This window comes from Artibeus jamaicensis, unplaced genomic scaffold (genome assembly GCF_021234435.1).
Source record: "Artibeus jamaicensis isolate MK-2021 breed Jamaican fruit bat unplaced genomic scaffold, CSHL_Jam_final contig_685, whole genome shotgun sequence".
In the NCBI taxonomy this organism is placed as follows: domain Eukaryota; kingdom Metazoa; phylum Chordata; class Mammalia; order Chiroptera; family Phyllostomidae; genus Artibeus; species Artibeus jamaicensis.
Window position 1 is genome coordinate 5896780 of NW_026521924.1, and position 19130 is coordinate 5915909.

Consider the following 19130-nt stretch of genomic DNA (forward strand, 5'->3'; position numbering starts at 1 on the left):
GTGAGTTTGGATGTTTATATTATGTTCAGTGAAAAAAGACAAATGTAAAAAAGTGCACATACTGAATGATTCTATTTCATTTTAAGTTATAGGATAGAAAAAGTTCATCTATGATGGTAGATCAGATCACTTGCTGCCTAAGACGGGGATGGGAAGTGCCTGCAAAGAGACAAAAGGAAACTTTCTGGACTGATCAAAATGTTATATGTCTTAATTGGTAAGACAGTCTCATACATTAACCTAATTTATCAAACTGATATTTTATTGTATGTAAATTATATTTCAATAAAGTGATTAAAACAATGAGTACCTTTCTAACAAAATAACACTAATATTAATCAAAAATGTTTGAAAGCAGAGCTTTCAGATTCTATCAGCTGGAGTTGCTTCAAAGATCCTAATGAAATGTTCAGTCAGACTATCAGGAAGAAAATAAACAAATGAGACAGAGGCATCTGTGGATTCCAGAGCATTCTGGTCTTAGCTAACTCTCGAATTGGCCTATGGAAAGACAACTGGGCATGGTGAGTGAAATGAGGAAGATGGAACAAAGTGACAAGACACCTAAAGCTCCTTCAGCTCCACCTCACCACCAAGCCTCAGCCAGTCATTATCCCACTCTCCCTGGAATGGAATGCCTTTGAAGACAGCAGAGGGGAGTGAAGCTTTCAACTTCCAAAGAGAAAAACAGTTTTAATATAGAGCCAGTGCTTGCTCATCAATATATATTTGCATTGCCTTCGCTTCCTGGAGGATTTACAAGATTTCCTGTGGTTTCCTCTTTTAGAGAAAATGTTCATTTGAGGCATAAGTTTGGATGCTTACATTTGTTATTACATATAGTTTCACTATTAAGATACAATTAACCACCTTCATCTTCATTCTGAAATACTTGAGAAATTGCTCTATAATCAATTAGAAGTGTCTATGTTAGACCATTATCCCTTTTAAAAGTTCATTTAATTCCAAAAGTTTCAATTTATTTGATTATACATTGGGTACTTTCTTAACATCTAGTTCTCCAGTGGGATCCACTATTCTTTTCATCTTAGGCTCTTGTGGGGAGGGTAAAATTTTTACTCTATTCTTGCTTAAAGAGGAGAAGAAGTTCTGAAAGTTGCCATCCAATAATACAAACTACTCAAGAAATGGACCACTCTTTCATAAAATTCTCATACATATTTAAGGTACAGATAGACAATTGTACCTCAGTGAAAAGCCTGATAGACACGCGGGGCTGACCATCCAATAATTAAAATGTCAGGTGTCAAAGCTTTCCATAAATTTGAAATAGAAATTACCACATGGTGATTTGCTGCTCCCTGATTTCTCCTCCCCAATCACACCAAGTGATACATCAATTTTATGCTTCAGAAAGTGAGCCCTCAAATTCTTTGTTTATCCCACAGCAGACATGTGGAACAACTATCATGACTTGATGACATAGCAGCAGTAAGGCAGCCTTCTTCTGAATTATCTTCTTTCCAGTTGTAATGTAAGACTTTTGTGTTGTCATATATACTCAAGAAAAGACCATAATTAAGGATGCTATGGGAGAAACTGAAAGAAACAGAAAACCAAAACATTTTTTGAAGCAACCATGAGAAAAACACCAAAAAGATAGAAACTTTTTTTTGTTGGTGTTGGTGGTTCTCCTGTTTGTTTGACTCCAGCTTGCATTTGGGAAGATGTTTTGGTTGTTATAGGTAGACAGGAAGTTTTCTGATAAGAACTCTATACTGCTTTTGTGATTTTTATTTTAAATTTAAATTTAAAAAGCCAAACACTATGGCTTTTTTGGATGTATTCTTTTGTTCTAGATTATCAACATTTGACATTCAAACCTTTGATAAAGTATATTAAACATGATCACCTTTTTTATGCATCTGACTGAGAGTATTCAGTGGAAATATGATGCCATGGACTGTATCTTTTTAAACCACTAAAAAATAGATTCTTTAGTGCCCTTGAATGCAGTAAGATTAGTGAACCAATTACAGAAACCCCAGAATCAATTTGGATAGACTTTTTATTAAACTAAGGTACAAAAACAAGTTTGAGTGATTTACTCCTAACTATACTGGATATAGCTATATTCCATTATGTACTTTTTCTTCATTTGTTCATTATTGTCAATAACATGGAAGTGAAAATATTTCTTTATAATCCTGATTTAATGCTTTTGGAAAAATATTCTCAAGTAAGGTTGCTGAATCATGTGGTAGTTCTAGTTTAATTATTTGAGGTGCCTCCATGCCGTTTGTAGTGGTAAAATCACTTTACATTCTTACCAACAGGGCACAGGGGTTCCAATTTCTCCACATTATAGCGAAGACTTGTTATCTTTTGACTTTCTGATGGCCATACTAACAGGGATAAAGTGATCTCATTTTGGTTTTGATTTGCAATTTCTTGTTGGTATTGATTTTTTCATATACCTGGTAGCCATTCATATGTCTTCTTTGGAGAAATGTCTGTTCAAGTCCTTTGTCCATTTTTGAATTGGTTTTCTAGCTTTATGCTATTGAACTGAGGAAGTTCCTTGTATATTTTAGATATTAACCCCTTGTCATATATAGTTTGTAAAATTTTCTTCCATTCTGTCAGTAGCCTTTTTATTATATTGAAATATAATGAATATTATATTCAATATGCTGCTTAGCAAATGAATATATACTTCATTTGCTATGCAGAAGCCTTTTAGGTTCATGTAGTCAAATTTGTCTACTTGCTTCTGTTGCTTGTGTTTTTGGTTTTGCATTTAAGAACTCATTCCCAAAACAATGTCATGAAGATTGCTCACTTTCTTTTAGGGGTTTTCAAGTTTCAGGCCTTACATTCAAGTCTTTAATCTATTTTGAGTTGTTTTTTTTTTGTGTATGGTACAAGAGAAAAAAAGATAGAAACTTTATTCAGAAAATTAAGAGGAAGAGTCTGGTCTAGCAGGCATTTCAATTACAAGCCTAAGAGTAGACACTTACATTTTTCATATACACGATGGAATAGAAAGTCAATATAATTCATAGTGGCTCTCCTATCACACTTCCCCTCAAGAAAAGAGAGCCTAGGCTTAAGGAAATTGCAGCTAATATTTTACATTTGTTTGTATTCTATCTGTCACCTTACTCACAGCACAAATTACCACCACTAAAAAACAAAAGCAAATGACAAAAGAGAGAGGGATGGAGGGAGAGAGAGAGAACAAAAAAACAGAAATACTTCTCCTAAAGTTTGCAATCTTAATATTTAAGACCAGCAAAGAACATCTTTATGACAGAAGCTGATCCAAAACTTTAGCCCATTTCAGGCTTATTTGTTAAAACAGACTGCTGAGCCTAACCCCAGAATTTCTGATTCAGTAGGTTTGCCTCTCTAAGAAGTTCCCAAGTGATGCTGATCCAGCAGGTGCAGACACTACACTTTGAAAATCAATGTGGTCAAGGTTAGTGACACCTATTTTCCTAACACTAACTCTTCTACCTTTATTCTTATTCTTTTTCCATCAAAGATGGTGATAGGCCCTTCTTTGTAAAAGTAATGAGTCAATAACAACCCAAAGTTTAAGACAGAGAATTAATTACTTAATATAGAGCCACAGCTTGCCATTGTTGGATCCTTCCAGTCCTATAGGAAATAACCTTGATCTCTGGAGACAAGTTGCATATCTGTAAAAAGGAAACCTGTCAACCTCCAACAATAATGTAAGGGATACAAAGCATACTCCAGATAATAAAAAAATGCACTGGAATTTTGAGCATCACTGAGAAAATTGTACAAGAAGGTGGAGATTATCTGGGAAACTGCAGATAAAATTCTGAGTGGCTCTGTGCCAGAAAAAATATCCCATGACAATTAAAAACAAATTAAATCAAACTGACTGGGCTTAATTGACCCCACTCAAAGTTTTTCTTTTCAATAAGCACAGTGCTTTCAGCAGGTGAGAGTGAAGTTGTCCATTCTCTTGAAACTAAGTTAAACCCCCACCTCTTGTCCTTCAAGCAAGAGAATGCAAGGCTTTCTCCAATTGCCACTAAAGCAGAAGGATGCTGCAGAGTGAGGAGGCCAATTCCAATTCACACACAAGGAAATACCTACTTGTAGTCAAGCAGTATCAAATGTTTTTTTTTATAATTATAAGGGCTGGTTTCAATGAAGATGCTGCAGAACTAGCAACATAAATGTGATTACAAAACCAGATGTTGACATTCTCCTAACACACATGCACACAACTCTTGAGCAACGTTGGAGAAAAGCCAACTAAATACAATTGGTAAAATGGCTTCCAAGAAAATCTAAGGAGACATGAAACACTTATGCAGATAATCAGTACCTATCACCCAAAGACTTCAATTGCTCCTTCTCAGATTTCATGCCTCTTCCATGCATTCAATACCCCCATCATTTTGATCCAATGACACCTGTGCAAAGGAGGGAGAAGAGTAAGAGAGAGTAAAAAATGGGCAGGAGGAAGACAATATTATATTACCACTGGGATTATCATGAGACCACATCTCCCTCAAGGCTTCCATTCATGCCCACCCTCATTGGATTCTGAGCACATGCAAAAACAGGCAAATAGTAGGGGCCATAAATAAGCTAATACAACTTTTTAGAGGCAATGCAGGGGATTTAGAGAAAGCTATGCATATTCAAAACCAGAGAAGCAAATAAAAAGAAGTGTTCTGCCAATGCCTGCTTTCTCTGCTGCCTGGCAGAGGTGAACCTCAGGCCTGAACTTGACTGGACAAGGGTGGCTCTTGGTGGCTCATTCTGCATCCAGAGGTTTTGCCTATTAGTCACAAAGTTGGTCTCTGTGTGTGTCTGAGAAAGAACCGTGATTCATCTTGACAACTGTCAGTGCATTACCTCAAATGGGAACAAGGAGAGATGAGCAACCTGGTGCTGGAAAAGAACACAAAAGAGCAGATGCCACTTCCCGTAACACTTTCAAGGTTTGGGCTAGAAAAGTTTATGTGGCAAGAGCACTGGGCCAGAAGCAGCCCAGCAGAAAATGGCTGTGTCAGCACACTTTCAAAAGTCCTGCCCTTCAAATGCAAGAACTGACAGTGTTGGTTCAGACAACCTGACATGTATTCCCATGAATAAAAATGTGTTCTTTCATATTTTTCTGTCTTCCCTAAACAACACTTACTTGAGGTTTTAAGCAAATTAATTTTTAGTTCCATAATTTAGTCAATTCTGCAGACCCAACTCTAATATTATACTTGGAAAAAATGTACACCTATGACCCACAAATTTATACTTTGGTATATTCCCAAGAAAAAGTGAGCATATATGTTCACTAAAAGATAATAATGTAATTGAATGTTCACAGCAGTATTATTCCTAATAGCCTCAAAGTGGAAATTGCCCAAATGCACATCAGTGGAGTGAAACAGTTGTGTATGTTCACATAGCAATGTGGATGATACAATAAATCACAGAAACACAATATTGCGCAAAGAAAGACAGATCCTAAAGAGTAATACTGTACGATCCATTTTATATAAAAACAAAAATAAGCAAAATCAAACTCTGCTATTAGGAGTCAGGAGGGCAGTTATACTTGCTCAGGGAGGGAGCAGGAGAAAGAACCCCCGAAGGTACAAAAGAACTGTCCTTGATCTGAACTTTGATTACATGTGTGTTCAGTTTGTAAAATGCCTCAAGCTGCCTGCTTAGGACATGTTCACTTTTATGCATGTAAATTATATTTCAATATAAAGTTAATTAATACACACAAAACAACACTGAAAATACTACTAAGTTGTCACTATAAAGATTTTCAAACTTTATAATGTGAATGTAAGTGAATAGTACACATAAGAAAAACTATAAGAAGTTGTCAAATAAATCATCCTGTCCCAGTTGTCATGTCAGTATAATGAAGTAAAATGGCATGTAGCATAAAGGGTTAGTCCCCTTCATTATTGTTCAAATAAGAGTCTTATAATAGTTAAGGAACATTTGATTACACAAATTTCAGGATGTGGCACATCAGTTTAGCGTCCATGAAATAAGGAAGGACCATGTGCTATAAAATGCCTTTCTCACAATATTTCCCAGAGAAAAGAAGATACATTTCTCATCAACTCTCTTTCTTTTATCCTTAGATCCCAGTCCAGAGATAAAATGTAATCAGAGGAAACAACCAATCAATAGGAACTCATTTTGTCTGGATAAATACCATTAGGTCAACTGAAAACCATAAATCATTTCTTAAGCTTTAGCCAAAGTTAATCAGAAATACAGTATTTTCCTGAAAAGAAAAGCATTCTTATCTTGAAAAGAGCAGCAGCCTCTGGATAACAATAAAACTCCTTAACTGAGCCTTTGCATTAGAATATGTTTCTGAGGAGACAGCTTAAAGGAATTGCTAAAAAGCCTATAACTTCTAATAAGTAGTTCCAGAACCAGTGAATCTTATTCATTATTCCATGCTCATATGAGATGATACTTCAAAAAATAGAAACATACCCTTTTAAGCATCAAAAATTTTACTTTAAATGTGTTAAATGAAAATATCTCTATTTTACAATCAACATTCAATTGCAAAAACTACCTGAATATGGACACTAAGGCTTTAAGGTTTATAGCCTATATATTAAATTCAAATTGTGTAAGGGGGAGGCACCTTGAAGTTCTTTACTCTAATATTTTAGGTCTTATGGTAAAACAAATGCAAATCATAGATATTGTGCACATATCAGTGAGTACTAACATGGTACTCAAAAATACTGTCATAAGAAATAGCTATAAAGAAACTTAAGAGATTGTGAACTCCAACTTTCTTGTTTTCTAGCTGAAATAGGAACAAGTTGATGGTTGAATGACTTACCCAAGGTCACTCAGGAATGAGTGGAGGGTAAGAATTTAAGCTGAGTCTCTCAACCTCCAAATTGGCTTCAATTCCGCTGCATGACACTGCCTTGTACATGAACCTCTGAACTTTTCCCATGACCAGTGGTCCATGGCAGGTGGTTCCTTTAGACCCTACTTAAGGAAAAGTGGAAAAACGATGCTGGCTGAACTGGACAGGGAGAATAATTACACTCCAGTCGGCAACCCAAAGTAATTCTAAGAGATATCACAGACTTCTTCATTTACTGAAAATGGACATTTCAGGAATTTAGCAAAAAAAAACACATCTTCAAAAATTAAAAGTGTTTAATATTTTTTAAATTTTCATTTCACAGCTTTGAGATTCTGAGATTATATGTACATACAAGTATCTTCAAAGATATAAAACATATACAAATATCCATAATATGGCATAACCCAGAATATATAATCATGCACCAGAACCCCTCAGCTAACTATATTTGTTAGCATGTTTCTCATGTTTTTTGGTCTCCTTATGACACACATCCAGCACATGACCCAGTTTCCTTACTCATTGAGAAAGGCCCATTGGAAAATGGCAATCAGACATGGGGGCCTGACAAAAGATCCCACACTCTGGAAGATGTGTTGGAGAAATTTCATGATAAGATCAAGTAGCTTACCCTTACCTTTCTTTTCCAGAGTCTATCAAGACTGATAACAAAGCAAATGCAATGTCACACACACACACACACATGCACATGAACATGCGTGAAGACCAAGTTGTAGAGTGAGGGAAATTGCTTATGCGTGTGTCTAATTTTATACACTTTAATTAAGTTATTTGTAGCCTTGGGATAGGAAGGCAAGATTATATGACTATTTTTTTAAGAGAACAAAAATTCATGCTGGAGCCTCTTTCTCCCAAATTACTGCTACCAAAAAATAGTATGTCACACAATTACAGACTCAACATATTCCTTTAATGTTCTCATTTTTACCAAGACAGACAAATCATTGCCACTTAGAAACCTTCCCATCTTAGGCTTGAACCAAGTTAATTTGATAATTATATTACAGTAAAAGGGCAGAGCCTGACAGCTGCAATAGAGAAAGTATAATTAGCATTTATAACTTTTATTTTTAGTCAGCATTGTTCTCACAAGAGTTATTGTTCTGAAGAAATCTCCTGACTCATTTCATAAAATGTATTATGGAAAATTATTTTAAAGTTTCCTAAAGCTTATTTTATCAGCTATTGCTGTAAAAGTCACAACAAACCATAATGGTTTTAAATAATAACAATTTATTTAGGTTACAATATATTCATTTAGCTTATGTCATCAATCATTGCAAGTCAGCAATTTAGGCTAAGTTCAGCTGGGTGCTTCTCATCTTGGCTGAGTTTTATCATATGTCTGGGGTCCCTGTGGGTCATCTATATAGTTCTGAGTCTGGGAGTTGATTGGCTATTGGCTGAGGCAATAGGATAATTGAAGCATGTGTCTCTCTCATTCTATAGTGGGCTAGCTGAGCAAGAAAGATTACTATCATGCAAGATTTGTTGAGGCTGAGACTTAGAAGTACCATATTATCAATTTCTCTGGTCTATTAGTGAAAACAAATCACAAGTCCAGCCCAGAGTCAAGGGCCAGGGAAATAGATTTCACCTCTTGAAGGGAAGAGCTGCAAAGTCTTATTGGCCAAAGTGTGGACACAGGGGAGCTATTAATCAAGACCAGCAATATAATCAATCCTTCATATTCTAGTTTAATATACTTTCTTCAACTGATTTTATTCAGTTGCTAATTCTATTTCAATTGGTCTTGAAAATAAGATATCAAGCTGAACTACAGTTCATGTACTTTCTAATTATTGGGTTGGCCAAAAAGTTCATTTAGTGCTTTTTGTAAAATGGCTCTAGTAGCATTTAGTTGTCTTTAACTTCATTCCAAGCAATTTTGTTAGATTGTATTATGACAGCTGCCATATCAGTGTGCATTTAAAAAAACTTATCAAAGTTGATGAATTTTTGTGCAGTTGTTTTGGATGGAGACAAATATGTAACATTTTTGCATATTATGCTTTATTATTTTAAGAAAGGTAAAAATGCAACTGAAATGCAAAAAAAATTCTGTGGTGTATGGAGAAGGTGCTGTGACTGATCAAATGTGTCAAAAGTGGTTTGCAAAGTTTCTTGCTATTATTGACATTTTGGCCAAATCATTTCTTGTGGTGGGGCTGTCTTATACTTTGGAAGGTGTTTAACAGCACCCTTGGCCTCTACTCTCTAGAAGCAGATAGCCAACAGAAGCAAAATATCCAGATCAATAAAGTCATTGGTGAAAATGACAAATATGTCTTTTATTTTATGAAAAAAACAAAATGAACTTTTCAGCCAACCCAGTATTTTTCACCTAAGTCAGTACATAACCTTACTCACATTACAACTTTATATTAAAATAAAAATTGGAGAGATCCAAGATGATGACAGAGTAGCTGACAATGAATGGAGCTGACAACTCCATTCATCTGCTCACAGAGACAGGCTAGATTTGAAGTTGGAACACAGAATGGAGAGTGAGTGACAGCATTTGTGAGTGAGCACATACATCCATGAGAGCATGGGGAGTATGCAGGATTATGCAGGAAATGGCCAGCCTTCTAGGTGCCTGGGAGCCAAAGGCCTAGGCTTTTTAGGTGGACTGCCACTACTGCTCACCCAGCACTGCTAGCAGCACAGAGTTGGGATAGCTGTAGATCTATCCCAACAGGGACAGCTAGAGAAGGCACTACAGTCTGGGGGCCACACAGAAACTTTTAAAAGGGGAGCTGTGGCAAGTCTTGAGGCTCAGCAGGGACCCATACTCATGCCTGTGTGTGTCAGCAGGGCACAGTGACTTTACTAAGCAAAAACTCAAAGGCAGAGAATACACTGGAGGAATGGGAGGATCCAACCAGCAGAGCTCATGAATAGAGAGCAGCTCAGAGTGGAGAATTCAGGGTGAACCTCCTGTGTGAGAGCTGAAGACTCTAGTCTAGAAAAGAGGAATTGAATGTCTGAGATTTGCAGCCAGCTAGAGCCTTTTACAGACAGGAGAACCCAATCCCCATCTTCAGGATTACAAACTCATTAGATTGGCGATGCCAGGCTCAGGATTTTCCTGCTGTGCACATTTCCTCAGGAGAAAAAGGAAAAAGTACTGATGGGGTCCTTCACCAGGCACTACTTGCCAGCTATTACCAGCTACACAGCTCCTCAGGCCCCTATTTACTAACCCCAAGTAGAGCTAAGAAAACAGAGATAGGCACAACAGGGTACTATCTTCTCTCCTGCATAACTGTTTAACATTCATTTCATATCCTGCAAATTTGGGCATAATATGGCAACAGGTTTTATAATATAGTTTATTTCAAATCTCATATATTGCTCTTCCTTTCTTTTACTCCATACTACCTCCTTCTTCCTATTCATGTTTTTGTTTTAAATTCTATTTTTCTCTCTTGCTACAATTTGTTTCCATTCCACATTCTTACTACTGCTCCCCTCTCCAGTCTCTCAAAACCACTTGTGATTGTCCTTAGTCATCTCCCATTTTTTCTCCCATTCTTAAAATACCCATATCCTCCCTCTACCTTTATCAGTCTTTGCTCATAGGTTGTGTATAATGTGGTTGTTGTTACAGTCCTTCAATCTTATTTCTAAATAGTGATTATCTTAGTATTTCAAATCTCAAAATTTGTTGTTCTCATCTCTTACTTCATTTTGCCTTCCTCCTGACCTTTCCTTTATTCATTTTAAATGTTAAATTTTCCCTGTCTCAGGCAGGTTTTCATCTCTGGCTCTCTTTGTATTCCTACTCCCTTTATCCTTTTAAAATAACTTCCTTTTCCTCTAAACATCTCTTAAGCTTGTCTGTATTTTTTTCCTCTCTTACTCCTACCTATATAAATCTTAGCTTATTGGTTGTTGATATTTCTGTAGTGTAGTTTTTTCTGCAATTATGCATATATATATACATACACGCATGTATATACACACATATGTGTATATGTGTGTACATACACACATATATTTTTGTTGTGGTAGTCTGTTTTTTCTCTCACTAGATATATCTATTTTCTTTAAATTACAGTTTTAATTTAATACAATATGCTTCCAATCTCTTACTCCATTTCACCTTCCCCCCTCCATTTCTTAGTTATGAAGTAAATTTTATTTTCTTTTCTGCTTTGCCTTGTCTCTATTCCCTACTCTTGTAATTGCCCCTTTCTCTACCCTCACAAAATATCTGTTCTTTCAGTTAGTCTCCTATTCATTTTCCCTTTCTTATAATAGTCTTAATCTTTTTACAACTTTACTAATATTGGCTCATTTGCTGTTGATAGTGAAATCATTGGCGGAGGTTATTTTTCCAGGTGGGGCTCTGTTTTCTGAGCTGTTTGGTTTTTGTTCTGGCAGCATCTGTACAACAGTATACAAGACATGAAGGGTAGAGTGACCCTCAGTCAGCTGGAGGTAAGAACTGACCGAAGAATGACCCAACAACAACAAAAACCCAACTGCAACCAGAGAGCCCACATAAAAGGCATAAATAGAAGCACAAGAGCATCAAGCTGAGATCAAGGAGACTGTACCACTGGGTCACACTGGCCTCCTACCACAGAAGATCACACCACAAAGACAGGTAGTCAAAGCAAATCAACATAACACACAGAAACAAACAAGAAGAGTCACCTAAAATGGGAAGACAAAGAAAAAAACCCAATCAGAAGGAAAGGAGGAATCTCCAGAAAGACTGCTAAATAAAATTGAGGCCACCAAACTATCAGACACAGAGTTCAAAATAATGGCTCTAAGGATGCCCAAGGAGCTCAGTGAGAACTTCAAAAAACTCCAGGGAAGCTTCAAGGAACTTACTGTAAACTATACCAGCATAAAAAAGTACATGGAAAAAATATCAACAAGAGCCAGGAGGAAATGAAAATCACAATACCTGAAATGAAGAACACAGTGGAAGGAATTAAAAGCAGGTTAGACAAAGCAGAGGATCAAATCAGAGAGCTAAAGGACAAGGTAGAAAAAAATTCCCAGACAAAGCAACAAAATGAAAAAAGGACTCAGAAAGAAGAAAGAGGGGTTAAGGGAGCTACAGAACAATATGAAACATAATAATATGCATATAATAGGGATACTGGGAGGAGAAGAAGAGAAGCAAGGGATAGAAAACCTGTTTGAAAAACTAATGATGGAAAACTTCCTAACTTGATGAGACAAAAAGTCACACAAGTCCAAGGAGCATAGAGAATCCCAATCAAGATGAACCCAAAGAGGCCCATTTCAAGACATATCATAATTAAAATGGCAGAATTCAAAGACAAAGAGATTAAAAGCCACCAAATCTTACAGGCACCAAGAGAGAAACAGACATTAACATAAAAAAGAGCTCCAAAGGCTAGCAGCTAATTTCTCAACAGGAACACTATAAGCCAGAGGGGACTGGAAAGAAATATTCCAAGTAATGAAAAACAAAGGCCCGCAACCAAGACTACCCTATCCAGCAAGCCTCTTAATTAAAATGGAAGGCAAAATAAGGAGTTATCCAGACAAAAGAAGGCTAAAAGAATACACCTCTACCAAACCAGCATTGCAAGACATGCTAAAGGGACTGCTTTAAGAAAAGAAAGAAAAAGAGTGAGAGAGAAAGGAATACAGGTACAAAGAAGAAAATGACAATGAATAAGTACTTATCAATAATAACCTTAAATGTAAATAGATTAAATGATCCAATCAAAAGACATAGGGTAGTCAAATGAATAAGAAAACATGACCTGCATATATGCTGTCTACAAGATACCCACAGCAAAACAAAAGATCTACATGAACTAAAAATGAAGGGGTGGAAGAAAATATTCCAAGCAGATGGATAAGGAAAATAAAGCCAGGGTAGCAATACTCATATCAAACAAAATAAATTTCAAAACAAAGATGATAAAAAGAGGAAGAGAAGGACACTTCATATTACTCAAGGGTAGAACCCCTCATGAAGATAAAAACATTGTAAACATATATGCACCCAACATAGAAGCACCCAAATATATAAGGAAAATCTTACAGAACTTTCAGAAAGATATAGACAACAACACACTTATAGTAGGGGATGGTAAGACCCCACTGTCAACAATGGATAGATCTTCCAAACAAAGAATCAACAAGGATATTGTTACACTGAATGACACTCTAGATCAAATGGACTTAACTGATATATATAGAACATTTCACCCCAAAGAAGCTAAATATACATTCCTTTCAAATTCACATGGAACATTTTCAAAGATAGACCACATTATAGGACACAAAATGAGCCTCAACAAATTCAAGAAAATTTAAATAATATCAAGCATTTTTCTCAGATCACAATATCTTAAAATTAGAAACCAACCTAAAAGAAAAAAAGTCAAAAGCAGTCACATTCATGGGGACTGAACAGCATACTGTTAAACAATGAATGATAAACAATAATATCAAAGAACAAATCAAAAATTTTCTGGAAACAAGTGAAAATGAACATACAAAAGAAAAAAACCTATGGGACACAGCAAAGGCAGTGCTGAGAGGGAAGTTCGTAGCAATAAAGGCCTACTTAAAAGAGACAGAAAACTTTCAAATAAATAACCCAACCCTACATCTACAAGAACTGGAGGAACAACAAGAAACAAAGCCTGGAATGCATAGAATGAAGGAAATAATCAAGATCAGAGCACAATTAGATGACATAGAGACCAAAAAAATAAATTTAAAGAATCAATGAACCTGGGAGCCAGTTCTTGGAAAAGATAAACAAAATCCACAAGGGTTTAACCAGACATATCAAGAAAAAAAAAGAAGGCCTAAACAAATAAAATCAGAAATTAAGAAGGAGAAATTACAACCAATATCGCAGAAATACAAAAAAACATGATAAATTAATATGCCAAGATATTTGAAAAGCTGGCTGAAACAGACAAATTTCTAGGAACATAATCCTCCAAAACTGATTCAAGAAGAAGCAGAAAGCCTAAATAGACTGACAGCAACTAGTGAAATTAAAGAAATAATAATAAAATAAAACCACCAAACACAAAAAGCCTTAGACTAGATGGCTTCAAAAGAGAATTTTACCAAACTTTTAAGGAAGAGCTAACCACTATCTTCCTCAAAGTATTCAAAAAAAAAAAAAACAGGAAGTGGGAAGAATTTTTCTTTTTTTTTATTTAGTTATTTTTCAAGTACAGTTTTCTGTTTATTTCTACCATCCCAGCCCAACCCTCCCCCATGCACCCCACCTCCCTCCCATTTCCAACCCCCTTAGTTGCTGTCCCTGTGTCCTTTATACTTGTTCCTCTAAATCCCTCCCCTTTTTTTTCCTTAAATTCCCTCCCCTCTCCCTTCTGGTCACTGTCTCCCTGTTCTCTATTTCAGTGTATTTGTTTTTATTCTGCTTGCTTGTCTGTTTTGTTGTTTAGCTTCCTGTTAAAGGTGAGACCACATGGTATTTGTCTTTCAACCCCTGGCTTATTTCACTCAGCGCTTTCCAGTTCAATCCATGTTGTTGCAAAGGGCAGTAATTCCTTCTTTCTCTCTGCTGCATAGAATTCCATTGTGTATATGTACCACAATTTTGTTGATCCATTCATTTACTGATGGGAACCTAGGTTGCTTCCAACTCTTGGCTATTGTAAATTGTGCTGCTATGGACATTGTGGTGCGTAGGTTCTCTGAAATTGATGTTTTAGGATTCTTAGGATATAATCCTGGCAGTGGAACTGCTGGGTCAAAAGGCAGGTTAATTTTTTATTTTTCTGAGAAAATTCCATACTGTTTTCCATAATGGTTGTACCAGTCCGCAATCCCACCAACAGTGAATTAAGGTCCCCTTTTACTCACAACCTCTCCAACATTTGTTGTTGTTTGCTTTGTTTATGATAGCCATCCTGACCGGTGTAAAGTGGTATCTCATTGTGGTTTTAATTTGCATCTCTCTGATAGCTAGCAATATTGAGCATTTCTTCATGTGTCTCTGGATCTTCTGTATGTACTCCTTGGAGAAGTGTCTGTTCAAGTCCTTTGCCCATTTTTTAATTGAGTTGGTTGTCTTCTTAGAGTGGAGTTGTATAAGTTCTTTGGATATTTTGGAGATTAAACCTTTGTCTGAGGTATCATTGGCAAATATGTTTTCCCATACAGTTGGTTGTCTTTTTAATTTAATACTGTTTTCTTTAGCCATGCAGAAACTTTTTATTTTGATGAGATCCCATTTGTTTATTCTTTCCTTTATATTCCTTGCTCCAGATTTTGCTGTGTGAAATATCTGAGATTTTCTTGCCAATGTTCTCCTCTAGGACTTTAATGGTTTCAAGGCTTATATTTAAGTCTTTTATCCATCTTGAATTTATTTTGGTGTATGGTGTAAGTTGGTGCTCAAGTTTCATTTTTTGCATGTAGCTGTCCAGTTCACCCAACACCATTTGTTGAAGAGGCTATCTTTACTCCATTTTATGTTATTGCCCCTTTTGTTGAATATTAATTGACTGTAGAGAGTTGGGTTTATTTCTGGGCTCTCTGTTCTGTTCCATTGGTCTATGTGCCTGTTTTTATGCCAGTACCAGGCTGTTTTGATTACAGTGGCCTTGTAATACAATTTGATATCAGGTATTGTGATTCCTCCTACTTTGTTCTTCTTTCTCAAAATAGCAGCTGTTATTCAGGGTCATTTATGATAAAAACACTCAGCAAAGTGGGAATAGAGGGAGCATTCCTCAATATAATAAAGGTCATATATGAGAGACCTATAGCCAACATCATACTCAATGGGCAAAAACTAAAATCTTTTCCACTAAGATCAGGAACAAGACAAGGATGTCCACTTTCACCACTTCTATTCAATATAGTATTGGAAGTTTTAGCCACAGTGATCAGGCAAGAAAAGGAAATAAAAGGCATCCAAGTAGGAAAGGAGGAAAAAAAACTGTCACTGTTTGCATGATGACATGATAGTGTACATGGAAAATCCGATAGACTCTACCCAAAAACTGCTCAAACTAATTAATGAATTTGGCAAAACAGCTGGTTACAAAGTCAATATCTGGAAATCAAAGGCATTTTTGTATACCAATAATGAATCAGCAGAAGAAGAAATCAAGGAAAAAATCCCATTCGATATAGCAAAAAGAAAAATAAAATATCTGGGAATAAACCTAACTAAGGAGGTAAAAGACCTGTATGCAGAAAACTACACAACACTAAAGAAAGAAATCAAGGAAGACACAAACAAATGGAAACATATACCTTGTTCATGGATTAGAAGAATTAACATCATCAAAATGTCCATACTACCCAAAGCAATTTACAGATTCAATGCAATACCTATTAAAGTACCAATGGCATATTTCACAGACATAGAACACTTCAGTCTTTTTATGAAGCCATCATCATCCTCATCCCAAAATCTGATAAAGACACAACAAAGAAAAAACACTGGTCAATTTCACTGGTGAACATAGATACTAAAATCTTAAACAAAATATTTGCAAACCATATCCAGGAATACAGTAAAAAGATGATACACCATGATCAAGTGGAATTCATCCCAGGGGTGCAAGGATGGTACAATATTCACAAATCAATAAATGTAATGTATCACATAAACAAAATGAAAGACAAAATCATATTATCATATCAAAAATGGGAAAAAGCATTTGATAAAGTACAGCACCCAATTATGATGAAAACACTCAGCAAAGTGGGGATACAGGGAGTAAACCACAATATAGTAAAAGCCATATAGGAGAAACCTACAGCCAACATCATACTCAATGGTCAAAAACTAAAAGCTTCCTTTTAAAATCAGGGAAAAGGCAAGGGTGTCTGATTTCACCACTTATATTCAACATAGTATTGGAAGTACTAGCCAAAGCAATCAGACAAGAAAAAGTAATAAAAGGTATCCAAATTGGAAAGGAGGAAGTAAAACTGTCATTGTTAGCAGATGACATGATAATGTACATAGAAAACTCTATAGACTCCACCAAAAAGCTACTCAATATAATAAGTGGCTTTGGCAAAATAGCAGGATACAAAATCAATATTCAGAAATCAAATATTTTTTTTACACCAACAATGAAATATTTGAAATAGAAATTAGGAAAAATCCATTTATTCAAGCAACAAGAAAAATAATGTACCTAGGAATAAACTTAACTAAGAAAGTAAAAGACCTGTACTCAGAAAGCTACAGAACACTAAAGAAAGAAATAAAGAAAAACACAAACAAATGGAAGCATATACCATGTTCATGGATTGGAAAAATTAATACCATCAACATGTCTATATTACCCAAAGCAATTTATAGATTCACCACAATCCCTATTAAAAGATCAAAGACATATTTCACAGATATAGAACAAATATTTCAAAAACTAATATGGAACCATAAATAACTCCAAATAACTTCAGCAATTTTGAGAAAGAAGAACAAAGTAGGAGGGATCACAATACCTGATATCAAACTATATTACAAGGCCACAGTAATTAAAAGAGTCTGATACTGGCATAAGAATAGACACATAGATCAATAAAGAGTGCAGAAGTAAACAGAACAGAATAGAGAGTCCAGAAGTAAACCCATGTTCATATGGTCAATTAGTATTTGATAAAGAGGGCAGTCGAATAAAATAGACTAAAAATAAATGGTATTGGGGGATCCGGACAGGTACATGCAAAAACAAAAAATGAAACTAGACCACCAACTTACACTATACACTAAAATAAACTCAAGATGGTTAAAAGACTTAAATGGACTTCTGGCCAAGATGGAGGCATAGATATATACACTTTGCCTCTTTGCACAACCAAAATAAGAACAAATTTAAAAACAAAAAATAACCAGATCTGTCAAATATCAAATTCTATGGAGGTATAACAACCAAGAAATTAAAGAAGAAACATTCATTCAGACTGGTAGGAGGGGTGGAAATGGGCAGCCAGGGTGGAGAGGATGTGCAGCAAGGTGGTGGCTGGTGGACTGGACAGTCAGACACTGGAGTGCAGATAAATCAGGAGAGAGAACTGATGAGACAGACTGCTCAACCCAAGGTTGAATGCAGTAAAAAAAAGTTCTAGTGCTGGCGAGGTTGTTAAGAAAAGGGACCTCTAGTGCACTGTTGGTGAGAATGCAGATTGGAGCAGCCACTGTGGAAAACAGTATGGAATTTCCTTAAAAACACTAAAAATGAAATTGCCCTTTGATCCAGCGATTCCATTGCTGGGATTATACCCTAAAAATTCTGAAACACCCATTCAAAAGAACTTAGGCATCTCAATCTTCATAATAGTGTTATTTACAATAAGCAAGTAACCATCAGCCTAAGTGACTTAGGAAACAGCCTAAGTGACCATCAGTAAATGAATGGGTCAAAAATATGTGGTACATTTACACAGTGGAATCCTACACAGCAGAAAGAAGGAGACAGCATGGATAGAACTGGAGAGCATTAGGCTAGGTGAAATAAGCCAGGTGGAGAAAAACAAATACCATATGATCTCACCTGTAAGTGGAACCTAATAGACAAAACAAGCAAAATAGAACCAGCCTTTCTGCTCTAGGCCCAGTGGCTGCTATCAAAATGGGCAAGTTTGTGGAACCTGGTGCTAATCCTGGCTGGACTCTACTCTAGATTCAAAGTAGTCATTGTAAAGATTTTGATGATGATATGTCAGACCACCCCTACAACCATGCTCTGGTGGCTGAAATTGACTATCCCTGAGAAGTGACAACTGCTATAAGCAAGAAGAAAATTGCCAAGAGGTCTAAGATCAAATATTTTGTGAAAGTTTATAACTACAATCACCTCATCCCCACAAGGTACTCTGTGGATACCCCCTTGAACAAAACTGCCATCAACAAGGACATCTTCAGAGACCCTGTCTTGAAATGCAAGTCCCAATGGGAGGCCAAGGTCAAGTCTGAAGAAATGTACAAGACGGGCAAGAACAAATGGTTCTTCTAGAAGTTAAACTTTTAGATCTTCTTTTTTGATTAAAAATCAAAAAATTAAAAAAACAAGCAAATGAGCAAAATATAATCAGAGATATTGAAATAAAGAACACAATGACAGTAACCAGAGGGGAGAGGGAAGGTGTATAATGGGATAAACAAGGGGGAAAGTCAAGTCAAGGAGCATGTATAAAGGACCCATGGACAGCAACAATGATGTGGGGATCAACTGTGGGAGTTGCAGAAATGGGTGTTAAGCTGGGCAGGGGAGGA

At 36.1% G+C, this 19130-nt stretch overlaps 1 pseudogene; it reads left to right on the top strand.

Moving 5' to 3' along the window:
• Positions 1-11308: 11308 nt before the first annotated feature.
• On the top strand, positions 11309-18885 carry LOC119042695 (60S ribosomal protein L27-like; annotated as a pseudogene).
• The last annotated feature ends 245 nt before the right edge of the window (positions 18886-19130 follow it).